Source organism: Protopterus annectens, chromosome 3.part1 (genome assembly GCF_019279795.1).
Source record: "Protopterus annectens isolate FY-2018-M chromosome 3.part1, PAN1.0, whole genome shotgun sequence".
NCBI classification, from domain to species: Eukaryota; Metazoa; Chordata; order Ceratodontiformes; family Protopteridae; genus Protopterus; species Protopterus annectens.
This window is the reverse complement of record NC_056732.1, coordinates 1,279,691,150-1,279,706,064: the sequence shown is the minus strand read 5'-3', so window position 1 is coordinate 1,279,706,064 and position 14,915 is coordinate 1,279,691,150.

Here is a 14,915-nt window from a genome sequence, read left to right as displayed (position 1 = left end):
CTTTATTTTTGCATTATTAATGCAAACATGGAAATATAACCTATTTTTGATAGCTTTTTGTAAACAATCATTGGAGGTTACTAGGCTAATGGCCCTGGGCCCCTTACAAGCCTAGCCAAGAGTTTATCCCGAAAAAGAAACCTCAGTTAGCACCTGTCGACCCTGTCAATGAGGGACACAGGTGGAATCCCTGAGACAGATTTGTGGTTTCCCATCCACTCATTAAGGTTATGCTTGAAGAAGGTCAGCGAGGTACTCTGACATGTATGGTAAGTCTATTCCAGAGATGGGGCAGCCTCTGGGAGACAAACCTGTCTCTCCAGCAGGTTTTGTTGATGTTGCATATTAGATTCAGGCCTTTCAAGTGGGTAATGTGTGAAGAGTTAGACTTATGGATATGGAGCATCTCTAGTAGGGTAAGGTCTGAGATTGCCTTGTAGGCGAGACACAGATTACCTTTGAGCAACCTGTATAATACCAAGTAGAGTGACAGTGATTTGAGCCAGTCCACATAGGACAGGTGTTGGAGGCCATGTATTCTCTTTCTAAGGTATTTCTGTGGCCTTTCCAGTTGGTACACATGTTTGGAGAGGTAAATACCAAACGGGGTGTTATACTCAATTATTGGCCTAATAAGGGAGAAGTACAGAAAGGTAATAACCTCCTTTTTTTCTGGATGCAATCCCTTTAATTATGAGATGAACCAAGTAAAATGCTTTTCTGACCACTGCCGCTACATGATGGTCGAATGTGAGATTGTTATCAACCTGAGTACCTAGGTCTCTCACCCCAGGTTGTCTGTTTAGGGGTTGCCGTTGATGTGATAATCAGTAGGAGCTGTGTTTTTGCTGAAAGGTATGATGATACTTTGTTTTGCATTTAGTTTGAGGCCATGACTTTGGCACCAGTCATTAGTTGCTGTGAGACCCTCTTTCAGTATGTTAACATCATTTGGGGAGTCATTGACAGCACCCAACTTACAGTCGTCTGCAAACATGGTCAGCCACAGGCTTTTTTGTCTTTGCTTGGACTTCTGAGAAGTAGATGCTAAACAGTAGGGGTACCAGGACAGATCCCTGGAGAACTCCACTTGTGACAGGTCTACTATCAGAGATGGAAGCACCTATTTTGTCCTTGAGGGTCCAGACGGTGAGCCAGTTGGCCACCCACCTGATGAGATATGAATTTACGCCAAGTTGTGTTAGCTTTTCAATGATGCCTGAGTGGAGAATTGTGTCAAAAGCCTTGGCCAAGTCAAGGTAAGCTGTATGTACTGACTTTCCTTCATCCAGGGCCTTGGTGACAGTCTCAAAGCAGTCAACTAGTTTCAACAGGCAAGATCTGCCCTTGACGAATCCGAACTGGGTGGGGTCAAGTGCTTGGAGATCGCCTATGTCCTTGTTTATGAGATCCATAATAATACACTCTATGGCTTTACAGATCAGACTTGTCAAGTTAATGGGGCGACAGTTTCCAAAGTCAGTAGTAGCACCACCTTTGTGCAAGGGGATGACAATGGCAGTTCTCCACTCTGCTAGGATTAACCCTGTACTTAGAATGTGGTTGAATAGGGTGCTCAATGGCGAAGCCAGTCCTTGCTAGAGATGATGCAGAATACAGGTCGGGATACTATCAGGTCCCATTGAAGCTGTGTTCTTTGACTTGGATAGGGCCTTTAACACTTGATCTATGGAGATGTGAGGTGCAGGACAAGTTTCAGGGATGTCAAATGGACCTGGGGGGGGGGGCAGGGTGAAGTTTGCACTGAACCTGTCTGCTAGCATGCTGGCTTAGTCAAAAGGATCAGTGTAGGTGATACTGTTAAGTACTAATTCAGAACAAACCTGAGCTTTACCATGGAGGTTCCTGCCATAACTGAAGAAGGCTTTGTGGTTTCCCTTTGTTTTGTAGGAAAGTTTTGATTCATAATTGGCTTTGGAGGTTTTCACTAGTGATCTAATTTGCTTTTTGAGGCTAAGGAGGGAGTTTTTCTAATTTGGAATTTGTTCCTTTTTGTCCTTGGACAACAGTTTCTTCCTCTTCTTGTCCTTGGACAACAGTTTCTTCCTCTTCTTGTCCTTGGACAACAGTTTCTTCCTCTTCTTGTCCTTGGACAACAGTTTCTTCCTTTTCTTGTCCTTGGACAACAGTTTCTTCCTTTTCTTGTAAAGCCTGTTGATAGAGAATGCCCACCAAACAGGTTTGTGTTTCTTTGAGGAGCAGGTTTTAGTTCTGTTTGGAATGGCTAAGTCCATGCAGTTGTACAGGTGCTTGTATACTGCATTGGTGTACTGTTCAGCATAGCTGTCTGCATCCTCAGAGGGGACTGGTGGTGTGAAGCTACAAATACCCTCCCTTAGGAGGTTGTAGTCAGATTTTGAGAAGTTTTTTAGCTTGATTATGGCTGGGAGGGGATTGGGTGGGATAGAAACTTGAAACAAGACAGTCCGATGATCTGATTTCACCAGAGATGAACATACTAAGGGAGTGGTGCAGTGGTCACCCATGTCCAAGTCCAGAATGTTATCTCCCCTTGTAGGGGATGAGATGAGTTGGTCTAGTGCATTAGAATTGATGAAGTCAAGGAATTGTTGAGTGAGTGCATTAGTGCAGGAATAGTTCACCCAGTCTATGGTGGGGTAGTTGAAATCACCAAGGATCGGGGTGTAAGAGTTTACCTTGATGGAGTCAAGTAGATCCGGGTATGACAAGTCGGTATCCTGAGTCATCCAGGGGGGTCTATAGTTGGCTATAACTTTGATGGGTTTCTTGCCAACTGTCAGCTGCACCTGGAGTAGTTCCAGTGCATCATACTGGTAAACCAGTCTGGAGGTGTGCCTATCTTTAATGAAGATAGAGACTCCACCACCCGTAGTCTTCCTGAACACATTTTGGGCTCAGAATGTGTGGAATGAGGTATAGCCTGGTAAGGCAGGTGTGCTCTCTGCAGCTCTGAACCAAGTTTCTGTGACTACACAGACATCAGCATCTTCCAGTGCAAGGAGAGCCTCCAGTGAGTGCATTTTTAGGTTAAGGCTCCTTCCGTTTAGCAGCATGACCTTCAATTTGCTTTTTGACAGATATTTTATGTTGGAAGATTTGTCTTTGGGACATTGCTTAAAAAAGGCACAGTGGGGGAGGTGAGAGTCTTGTCCAGGATCCAGAATCCCAGTGGTGACAGGTGGAGGCCATCTCTGGCAAAGTATCGAGGCCTGTCAACCATGTCATCCCAGGCAGATAGACACTAGATCCCATTGGAATGACACCAGAAACTAAGCCAATTGTTGAAGTCAATTATTTTTTGTTCGTATTGGGGTACCATTTTTGGTGAAGGTAGGATGCTGCTTAGGGCTAGGGTCATACCTGCCTGGGACACATACTCTGAGAGCTCAATTGTGTTTCTCTTCATGTAGTCCAGGGAGGTATATCTGAAGTCATTCACACCAACACGGACAATGTCAGAGTCATACTTGTACTTGTTGTGGAGAGACTTAAGTGCGTGCGTGATGTGGTGGATTATACCGCCTGACAAACAGCAGACCATAACCTTCTCTTTGTTGAGCCTGGTGAGGGGGACATCAGTGAGTCTCACTACAGAATCTCCCATGACTAGTATGTTTGGTTTATCGTTATGCCTTATGGGCTGCATTGGTTTATTGTTATGGCTAAAGGGCTGTGTTTGAGAGACACTGGTGTATTGTCTGCTGTATGTGATGTGTTTGGTGTTGTGTGTGGAATGTTTGTGAGTGTGTCTTGGAGGTCTCTGCTGTTTAGTTAAGTTTAAGTTAAGTTAGGAAGCAATGAGTTAAGAAATACATTTCCCCTCCCTTTATACTGATTATATTGTATTCCTCCTAATTTTATTTTGAATTCCCTTCACCATTATCTTTGTCCTATCTATGAGTCAATTGGAAATCCAGTGGGTGACACAGGGGTTTATTCCCAGTTTATTTAGCTTTTCTACTATGCCTGAGAGGAGAATCATGTCAAAAGCTTTGGCCAGGTTGAAGTGTATGTTGTGTAGCATTTTGCCTTCATCTATTGCTATAGTGACTGTTTCAAAACAATATACCAGATTGAGTAAGCATGACTTGCCCTTGACAAATGCAAACTGAGACAGGTCCAGTATTTGGAGGTTCCCTATGTACTATTGATTAATTCTATGATAAGTCTTTCCATGCCTTTGCATATGAGGCTGGTCAGACTTATGGGTCTGTAATTGCCTAAGTCAGTGGAATGTCCTCCCTTACGCAGGGGAATGACTGCAGCTGTTCTCCATTCACTTGGTACCAAACCTGTATGAAAGCTAAGACTGAACAGTGTTGTTAGGGGCCAGACTAAATTGTGTTTCATGCTATTTAAGATCCATCCAGGGGATATTGTCAGGATGCATGAATGCAGTAATTTTAGCTTTTGATATACTTCAAGATAGTTTCAAGCATATCTCGAGGTACAGAAGGAGGGGAGAGAGGGATAAAGTTAGAGCTAAGTTTATTGGCTAGTAAGTTTGCTATATCTTCAGCCTCATTATAGGTAACCATGTAGCAAGAAAAAAGCTAGCAAGTTAGGCAGGTGCACGGCAAGTGAGATAGGTAGATGAATAAGAGAAGAAGCCAGCACCCTGGAGGATTCATACAAAACAAACTTTATTCCAACTGAAACTAGACCGGTTTCAGCAACAAGGCTTTCATCAGTAGTACATTAAGCCATAATGGTGGATTCAAGTCTTATATACTGTCATAAATGAGTCATATGACATCACTTCCTGTACATGAAATAAAAATATTAACAAAACACTATATGAAACAAAACACCATGTCAACTGGAATATTCAAGTTAAGACTTGAAAATAATAAATATAGACAGATTGAGATATGACAAAATAATCGTTGTATAGATATATGTCAAAAACATGAATCACAAAAAATATTTTTGATACCAAAAATATTAAAAATCTTGTCAAAGGTACTGTTTCTCTTTATTTTTCAATAACGTATTGGGACATTTTTTCTCAAATTTTTTGGCGTATGGGACTATTTACATGTTCTAACATCATTGAATATTGCGGGACTATTCTCCGCCATCAGATGAGCCATACTTATTAACATTGTCATGTTTTGCTTAATGATTGATTGAGAAGATCCCAACTAAGTATATTTTTTGGTTGATTCACGCTACTTCGATAGCGTCCAAGGCATTTGATAATGGCTTATACTATCAGCACTCAGGAATTCATACAACCAGGGTTTATTTGGACTAATTGATACTTTGCCTCTTCATATTTTTGGAAATTGGTTTCACATTGAAGGATCATTATAGGTGCTGTACTTTTCTATATTTTTACTAACAGAGTACTGGGACTTTTATGCTCATTTTTGGCTTATGGGACTATGTACATGGTTTTACATCATTGAAGATCGCAGGACTGTTCTCCGCCCTCAGCCGAGCCATGTTTTTCAACTTTGGATTATTGTTGGTGGCTGCTACAGGTCAAGGACTAGTCCCACGTTTATGCTATCACTATTAGCCAGAATTCTGTTATACAACAGTATCTATATGTGGTTGAACATTTAACTTAATATATTTAACCATTGTTTTTGATACTGAGACCGTTTGGTATCATATTAGTCCATTTTATATTGTTCGTGACTGCTACAGGCCAATGATATTGTATTTTTGAGTCCCACGTTTATGTGTGCATGTGATAACTATAAGCCAGAGATTTTTTGTTATCTAACAGTATCTATATATGGTTGAACATTTAACTCACTATATTCAACCATTGTTTTTGTTACTGAAACTGTTAGGTGTCACATTAGTCTATTATATATTATATATGGATTAGCGGTTCATGTCTATTAGTGTTTATACTCTAGCATAATATTAGGACTCTTATTAATAAATATCACTTTGTATAAGGCCTATATATAATATAGTGAATATATTTCTATATTTTTCATCGTATGCATGATTCACTCATTGGAAGGCCTATACTTTTTGGATTGATAGTTGTCTTTTTTCATCCCAAACTAGTTGCTTAATGCATTTCTATTCGGATGTCTCCTAACATATTTTATTGTATCCAGCCTTTTGGGCTATTTGTTGCCAATTGAATATTCAAATATTATATTGATCATTTTGATTATTATTTTTTATATACAGGCACATTTCTGATTTCTGTATACACATTGTCTTCACGAAATATTGTATGTATATTGTCCTTTCAGGCATTGTCTTTCACTTCAACTAGTTATGAGGATGTTATTGACCTTATTGCCAGCTTATATACAGGGTCTTTTTGCTAAGGATACATAGGCATTTTTGCCGATTGTTAGTAATTGCCATATTGTTGTCCACAGGGCAAGAGGTTAGGAATCCAATAAAACGGTCTATCATTTAATACTTTTGTGTTAGTATTTGCTGTACATGTTGTGTTGCTAACCATTCAATGCATTAATTATTATTCTTATTATAGAAGTTGACTCCATTTCTCAGTGAAAGTTATATGTACAATTATTTGATTGACCCTAACTCTCTCTAATACTTTTCATATACTGGGAATTTGGTACACATATATATACCTTCCAGGGCTATTTATATATGTTTAGCTCTATGGGTTTTTTTGACAAACTTCAGCCTACGCTTCTTTGTGATTCTGATTGTTAGTCTCTCCTTTGTTTTGGATGACAGTTACAATTTGCTCTCTCAACCCATTTATAATATTATTTTTGTTGGCCCTGGTAATACTTTTGTTCAATCATTAGCAACTCATTGTCATGGATCTTAAAACTTTGCTATCTGGTCTTTGCTCCGATAAGGATGACCTAAAAATTTTTGGTATTGGCATTGAAACTAGTGAGATGGATAAATCATATACCATTGATCCAGTTGACGGTTGCGATAACCTATTCTTTAAATTGGGCAAACAAATTAAAATATTAAGAACGAACATTTGGCATCACAAATTGTTTAAAGCTTACCAAGCACAAAATATTTCTCCTAGAGGTTTGAGATGCAAAATACAACCATTGGTTGGTATACCGGATGAGAACCTGCTCAAGGATTGGCAACAAGCACAACAAGAGGCCGCTATGGCTAGGGTTCGTATCTTGGCATCCTACTATGAGAGAACGATACAGGGCAATATTACTGAGGTTGAGAAAACCTGTAATGATCTCAAACAGTTTGAACATAACACAAATTTTCAGGGTTGTTTAAGCAAATTGTCTAAAGAATTGTCCACTTTAGAAAGCAATTTGAAAAGCAGGAAGCTGCATAAATTTGCTCATGACAAGGATGATTATGATAAAGGCAGACAGTTTGAATCACATAAGAGTGTCAGGTTTGCCAATGGTACTAAGAATGTCTCTTTTACACGCAAAAAGAGACCGAGATCTATTTTGAAGAAAAAAACAGGGTCGAATTATATAACATCAGGGGAAGAATCCTCGACTACAGACACTGAGACACCTAGCTTTGGTGACTCTCCTAATGCTAAAAGAGGAAGGAGAATGGAGGCCCCTTTAGGGGGCACAAACACCGGGCAGGTAGAAAACACAGGGGTCACAAACTTAGAAGAACTCTTTCTATCAATAGTGAAGTAAATCACCAATGTACTAATGTTTTGAACATTTCAAAACATGTTTTAACTGATGAACAATATTCCTTACTTAATAAAGGCCTTGGCTTTGTTCCTGGTTTTCTCATTGATGAAAGTTCCATGGTTAGTGACACCATTGAGTTCTGTAGAAAGATTAATTTGAAATTATTTTTCAAACAACAGGATCACATTGATGACACTCAAAGATCATCTGATTTTAGGTTTCACAAATCTAAATTTAATCCCCCTATGGACAAACATGTAGCTGTATTTCAGCAAGCAGTGATCAAAGATATACACTTCCAGTATGGCTCAGGCGACTTTATGAAGCATAACTTATCCAAAAAAGAACAATTGGCTCTAACACAACTTAGGAATAATCCAGATATAGTGATCATTCCTGCGGACAAAGGGGGCGCGGTTGTTGTCATGGATCATGATTCTTATGTCAATGAAGGACTTCGACAACTCACTAATCGTCATCATTACATGAAGATGGCTATTGATCCTACACCCAGTTTCCAATTAGAGATTAATGAATTTTTGGAAGCAGCAGTAGAATCCGGTATCATCTCTGAAAAAACAAAAACACATTTAATGGTCAAGGATCCTGCTAAACAGCAACTATATCTACTTCCTAAAATTCATAAGTCCATTTACCAGCCTCCAGGTAGACCAATTGTCTCTGGTATTGGGTCTCTCACGGAACCTATATCTGTTTTCCTTACAGACAAATTGAAACCTCTATTAACATATGTTCGTGTCAGAATCCAGGATACGACTGAATTTTTGCAGATTGTTTCTGAAACTGAACTGGAGCCAGCTTGGTTAATGTGTACTCTTGATGTGTCCTCCTTATATACCAGCATCCCACATTGGGCGGGCCTTATGGCCTTGGATTTTTGGTTAAATAAATCCAATTTGTACCCTCCTGGGATGAATACATTATTGTTATGCATGGTGGAACATATTCTTACCAAGAATGTCTTTTATTTCCAGCAGGACTGTTATTGGCAGCTACAAGGTACAGCTATGGGTGCATCCTTTGCACCCATTTACGCTGATCTTTTCATGGGATATATTGAGGAACAAATTATTTATGATCCCATGCACAATATATATTTACCAGAGATGGACATATGGAGGAGATACCTGGACGACTGTTGGTTAGTATGGAAAGGGGGTCAGGAATACCTCCAGGAATTTGTTGAACATTTGAATAGTAACATCTGGGGTATTGAATTTACTGTGGAGTATAATCTCAATGAAATCAACTTTTTGACAAGGCAGTCTGACAATACACTGAAAACGTCTATTTACAGGAAGTTCCCACAGTACAATACTCTATTGCATTCGTCAAGTCATCATCCCAAACATATTATTAGGAATATACCTAAATCTCAATTTGTGCGTATTAAAAGAATTTGCTCTTCTCATGATGACTTGAACAATGAAAGAATGGATCTAACCAACAGATATTTGTCTAGGGGTTATGCCCCGCAGATTATTGATTCAGCTATCGAATTTAGCCATACTAAATCCAGGGATTCTCTTCTACAATACAATATCCACTCTAAAGATCAGGATACTGATCTATGTAGATTTGTGACTACCTATGGCAGAAACAGTGGACATCTAGTTAGCATCATTAACAACCATTGGAACATACTTCATTCTCATCCCCTTTTGTCTGACTATTTGGGAGAACGTTGTTACTTCTCCTATAGAAAAGGCAAAACACTTGGTTCATTATTTTCTCATTATAAAAGAACTAGAGACACGCAGGAACAATTCACACAAAGGACACTCACTGGTGACAAACTTATAGGTATCTACCCATGTGGACACTGCAGTTTTTGTAGCTACATTTTCAAAACAACTAGTTTCACTAGCAAAAATACCGGGCAAATATATGATATTCAGTTTTTTGGCAATTGTAGCTCAGACTGGATAATATATCTTGCAACATGCACATGCCAGGCATTTTACATTGGCCAAACATCCAGGCAATTTCGTACCAGGATTTCGGAACATCTGGGAGATATTAGAAATAAGAGATTGACCAATGCATTGTACAGACATTCCAATAAGCATCAGACAGCCAAATTTTCTTTTGTTATCATTGACTATATTAAAGGAAATTGAACATTCAAAACGGGCTGGCATGAAATTTTAAATGCTAAAGAAAAAAGATGGATTATCAAACTTGGTGGTCTTTTCCCACCAGGATTAAATGACAAATTATAATTTTGTTTTTGAATTAACAGTATATGCTGGATCATGTATCAACATATAATTTTTTTGCATTATAATATTGTATCATGGAGATACATCTGTATTCAGATGTACCATATTTGACAAGATTTTTAATATTTTTGGTATCAAAAATATTTTTTGTGATTCATGTTTTTGACATATATCTATACAACGATTATTTTGTCATATCTCAATCTGTCTATATTTATTATTTTCAAGTCTTAACTTGAATATTCCAGTTGACATGGTGTTTTGTTTCATATAGTGTTTTGTTAATATTTTTATTTCATGTACAGGAAGTGATGTCATATGACTCATTTATGACAGTATATAAGAATTGAATCCACCATTATGGCTTAATGTACTACTGACGAAATCCTTGTTGCTGAAACCGGTCTAGTTTCAGTTGGAATAAAGTTTGTTTTGTATGAATCCTCCAGGGTGCTGGCTTCTTCTCTTGTTCATCTCATTATAGGTAACATCATTCACAATCAGCTCACTGCATTGGTGTATTGTGCTTTTGAGATTACAAACATAACTAAAAATATGCTTTGTGATTGTCTTTGACTTGGTTAGCTATTTTAGCCTTAAACTTGCCTTTGTTGGATTTATTAAGTTCCTGAGTTCTTGTTTTTTTTTCAATGAAAACATTCAGGGAATTAATCTTCTTACTTTGGTCAAAATTATTTTCCTTTTATTGTAAAGCCTGTTCCATCATGTGGTTTTGGTTCAGAAGTTTGTCCTGCATTGGTTCTTATGGAGTTCAGCTGCATCTGGGCAGATGATTACATGCTGGTATAGTGCGGTGGTATACATTTCTACATATTTAGTGGAGTTAGGTGGGTCTGATGGGGATCAGATAGCAAACAAATTCCATTTTGTACTCACAAGCTGTTAGTGATACCCCTCCGACACCTATCACTTAAAAATGGACACATCTCTCACAAATGCTGTCCCCCAAGCACTTAATAAATGTAAGCAACATTTTCAGTTGTTCCCCCTAAAACTATTAAAGATATCGTTTTTAGATGATGAAACCTAATAAACACTGCTCACAAGGCTAAGACAAGGTGTGCTTTGCCTGTCACATTTGCAAGTTACTTAACTTTGTACAAACCTAGCCTAATGACCTACACATGAAGCAGACAGAACATCTGCAGACAGGAGGCAGACAGTAGCCAATTTTGAAATGGATACATTGTTGCATTTTTTTGGTTATCATTATGCAACCACGCTAAGTGGCATTGTGCGATGGTTAGCAACCTTCCCCAGCACCTGCAGGTCTAGAACACCTGCAGACAGGAAGCAGACAGTAGGCAATTTAAAAAAAAGATACATTGCATCCTCTATGGTTTGCTGCTGTGAAAACATGGTAAGCGGCATTGCTCGATGGTCAACCCACATACTTAATAATAAATATGAAAATATTTAGCTGCTTCTTACATGTTCCTGTGGCAGCAGGTGTAAGTGTAGAGCTGCAATACAGGTGAGCCTGGCTTCTAATCCAGTAAAGTCCAAAGTTTTATTCCTGTTGTTCCAGTTTACTTTACATTAAAATTAACATGGAAACAATAATCAAACATAGAAATAACTGTCTACAACAGGTGCATTGAGCATACGCAGGATATCAGATATATATTAAATGTTTTCTGTGGGTATCAGTAGAATTATGGTTCTACAATTACATATATATTTTCTGAAGTGTCATGTCACCCTAATGCATGTTTAAACACTCAACTCTTTAATGTATATGTATAAGTAATGATCAGCTCTGATAAATCAGGTTGTAGTTGCAATGGGCATTGTGCACAGTAATGATTGAAAAATACACTTGGAGCACAACCTTCCATATGGCAACTGCTATAAACTAATGCTCACAGTACAGGTGAGGCAGGGTTCTAATCTAGCAAATTCCCAATTTTATTAATGCTCCTCTACTCACTTTTAAAAAACAAATAAAAAATAAACATAATTATAAATAATAAGTATGTATTGCAGCAGAGCTCATATGAATTATATGTGTGACAGAGGGTACACTGAATATTCTGATTCTGTAATTATAATTTTCTTTTGTAATTATAATGTAGTGGCATTTGAATAATTATTGTAGTATACTGTGTTATTTTAATTCTCTTTTTTACTATTTTTACCTCATTGTATGACAATTGTCTTATTTTAAGCATTTTAAACTACTTTTTTAAAATATGTTTATACTTATGAACCCTTCATAATTTGAGTTAACTGTTTAGTTGTTATGGTGCTATATTTCCTTGGAACACTAGGGGGAAGCATTCTTTATATACATTTTAATTTGTATCAATTTTTTAACATTTTTTATATACATTTTAGTATGTAATATTTGTATTGAATATGTAATATTGTGTTAATATTTGTTTTGATATGTGTTTTAACAAATGATGGTTATAATGTTTAGGAATTTTAAATAAGAAAGATTTTAGAACATGTTCAGTGTGAGTTTAAGCCAGCAGAATGTGTACTTTAACTTTGCATCTATTAGGTCAATCAATAAAGGTTTAATTGCACTAATTAGGTTATTGGCAAGGTTATATAAGGGTAGTAGTAGTGCAACATTCAGAGTTATCTGATGAAGCTTTTTGACGAAAATGAACTGTTGTATGTCAGCATTAAATCTTATATTGTGGTTGCTTGTGCTGTGTCTATGTGAATAAACATTGTGGTTTGTGGTAGAAACGGCTAGCCAAGTGCTTTTTGGGATTTATATGTATAAATAATGAGCAGTGCTGACAAATCAGGTTGCAGTTGCAATGGGCATTGTGCACAGTAATGATTGAAAAATACACTTGAGTCCAACCTTCCATATGACAAATGTTATAAATTAATGCACACAGTACAGGTGAGGCAGGGTTCTAATCTAGCAAATTCCCAATTTTATTACTGCTTCTCCACTCACTTTTAAAAAACAAATAAAAAGATAAACATAATTATAAATAACAAGTATGTACTGCAGTGGAGCTCATATGAATTATATGTGTGGCAGAGGGTATACTAAATATTCTGATTCTGTAATTATAATTTTCTTGTCTGGCCTTGGATGGCCTTCAGACCTGAATCTTAGTGAAATACACATGAATGTATAAACCAGGACCTTGTCAAGTCACACACATACATGATTAACCTCCAACAAGTAATTCTTCTGTAGCAAGACTGAAAATTCGCCTATGTGGAAGAATATGCTTTGTCTGTAATGCTTAGGTTTGAATCCCATATTGTACAAATTACATCCACTATAAAATGGCCTGCAGCATTATAAAAGTCAGACATGTGCCATGGCACTTGCGTTACGTCCTGAGTTCTCTAGTTGGTGTACCTAGTTAGGTAGGGATTTTAATCTCACTGTAGTCAACTGGTGTGTGTGTGTGTGTGTGTGTGTGTGTGTGTGTGTGTGTGTGTGTGTGTGTGTGTGTGTGTGTGTGTGTGTGTGTGTGTGTGTGTGTGTGTGTGCGTGTGTGTGCATGTGTGTGCGTGTGTGTGTGTGTGCATGTGTGTCTATTTAGAAGGACATCTGTGTATCTATCAATCATAAGTACAATCCCACAGACTAGTAATGTATTTTGACATGTGTACATGCCTACACATCTATTTAATTCAGGCCTCACAACATCTTCTCTGAAATATCCATTGATGTTGTCATTCACTATAAACTGTCCTTCAGCATTATACAAGTTAGACTTGTGCCATGGCATTTGCATTAAATACTAAGTTCTCAAGTTGGTTTACTTAGTTAGATAGGGGTTCTGTTCTCACTGCAGTCAACATGTGTGTGTGTTTGTTCAGTTGCTTGACACTTACGAGACTATATTACACCTGCATGTGGAACACTGCTACTATCATCTTCTTCTCACCTGACTCTGCTGATGTCATCAGTTATGAGGTGCTGTCCAACATAATAAAATCTAGACTTGTGCTGTGGGGCTTGCATTAAGTACTGTGCTCTATAAATAGTTAGGTAGGGTGTTCTATTCTCACTGCAGTCAACTGTGTGTGCATTCAACAATCATTATGGTGACAGGTTTCGAATGATATATGAGTCCACAGCTATATCAGACCCTCCTCTGAACATCTTATTGTAGCCTACAATGATGATGTCATCTTGTATAACATGCAATCTGACAATATTCAAGACAAACCTGTGCTTTGCTAGTAAATTAATGTAGTTCCAAGCTACTTTACCTATGCATATAAGTGTTCTAATCTGACAGCAGACAACCTGCATTTCTATACATACAACTATCACTTTTGAGACAATTTTAAACAGGAATGTGACTCCACACCCATGCCCTACACTCCTTCCAACAAGTTTTCCTTAGTATAAAATGACAATATCACACTCCATAAACTGCAGCGTGACAGTCAGACATATATATCGATGCTACTGTGACATTGCATTGCATTCATATTCCATACTTACATAAGTATAATGTTCAAATCAGGCCCAGTGTACTGCTGTGTGTGTGTGGCTGGTGGTACATTATGGTCATTGTATGATTTTTGCAATAGCTCTTCATTTCACTACTACTTTGGGTACCTTTCACATAGCCACATACATCCTTCTTTTCCCTCTAGCCATATAACATCCTTCCTGCACAGAAGTGAAGGATGCCCCCATTTCAAATATGCATATATACATCATGAAGCGGAGTCCTTCCATGAAACTCTGCAAGCCATCTCTACACCACTACATGCATTATTGCTAATTCTATCATGGTGTGGTGCACATGTCTCATATGAACAGTGGCAGAATGTAATTCAATCCAACAAATATGCACATACACACAATAGGCTTACTATCTTCCATAATATAAATATAAGAATTTATTTTTACATGGTATAATGGCTAGGACTTCACATGATGTTGGCCATTAGGCTAATAATGTCCTATGACCCTATTTACAATTGACATGTCAATACCGTTGTCATTGATATGTGCTTTATTGAGGTGTGGTTGTACAGTATGTCTTCAAGAGGGTATTACAATCTGTGATGTGAGCTAATGTATTGATGGCCATTGCTGCCATTT